Consider the following 1,030-nt stretch of genomic DNA (forward strand, 5'->3'; position numbering starts at 1 on the left):
AGGCAATTGGTACGAGCTCGGATGTAAAGACTTCAATAAATTCCTGCAAAAAAATAAGTATTACATACGTGGATACGCAAGGTGTCTACCCTCCTCCTGTACATACCTTCTACGAGAAGCGAAAGACTAACGGACACTAAGCGCCTGGCAAGAGAGCGACAAGATTACATCGCCGGGTGAGAGGGAGCACCGACGTTGGGTTTCGCGGCCAGGGTCGAGATGTTTGCGAGGAGGGCGGCGCTAGGTCTATACTGACCATGGGGCGGCGGCCGGACACTGGTCCTTCTAAACACGGACGTGGTTCCTGGGACGGAGTCTGACCGCCCTCTCCCCCCCCCCGATAGAAGGACGCTTAGTTTGTGTTGTCTTATCAGACTCATCACGAATTATCGTATTATAATGTATAACGTACGTTGTATTATGGGCCGTTTCACTGGCATTATATGGACTTTCATAGAATATATAATAGCATGTATGAATCACGTTAGGAATACATTGACTCCTAAATGGCCTTTTGTATAGGGTACTTTGACCATATTGCCCCGTTTAATACGGTCGTAGTTTTTGCTTGCTTGTAACAAAGGAGAAAGTGTAAGTATGTTTGATCTTTTAATAACTTTCTTCTTAAATGCATTAACTGTCTCTTTAGTTTCCTATCTAAAAGTCTCAAAAAATATAACAGCCAGATTATGTTTCATTTTGACTCCATATTACAACTGCAATCTTTGTCTCCAGTGCATATTATTTTTATATATTTCTGAAGGCATTTCTGAAACATTAACATGAAACTCTCCTTTTACTAATTCCAATAACAATTATTATCCTTCTTGCCAGGAACATCTGCATTAATTAATTTTCCGACATCATTTTATCATTACGGTAGTTTGGATGACATTGAAACTTATTTTCCTATGCTAAGTCAGAGGTGTGCACGAGGTATCAAATGGCAACTGCGGTTCGTAGGTACGTGTTAAAACGTGTGTTAATACCTGGATGCACACGCTAGCACGCAGAGTTCGAATACTCTCCC

This window comes from Penaeus monodon, chromosome 30 (assembly GCF_015228065.2).
Source record: "Penaeus monodon isolate SGIC_2016 chromosome 30, NSTDA_Pmon_1, whole genome shotgun sequence".
Classification (NCBI taxonomy): Eukaryota; Metazoa; Arthropoda; class Malacostraca; order Decapoda; family Penaeidae; genus Penaeus; species Penaeus monodon.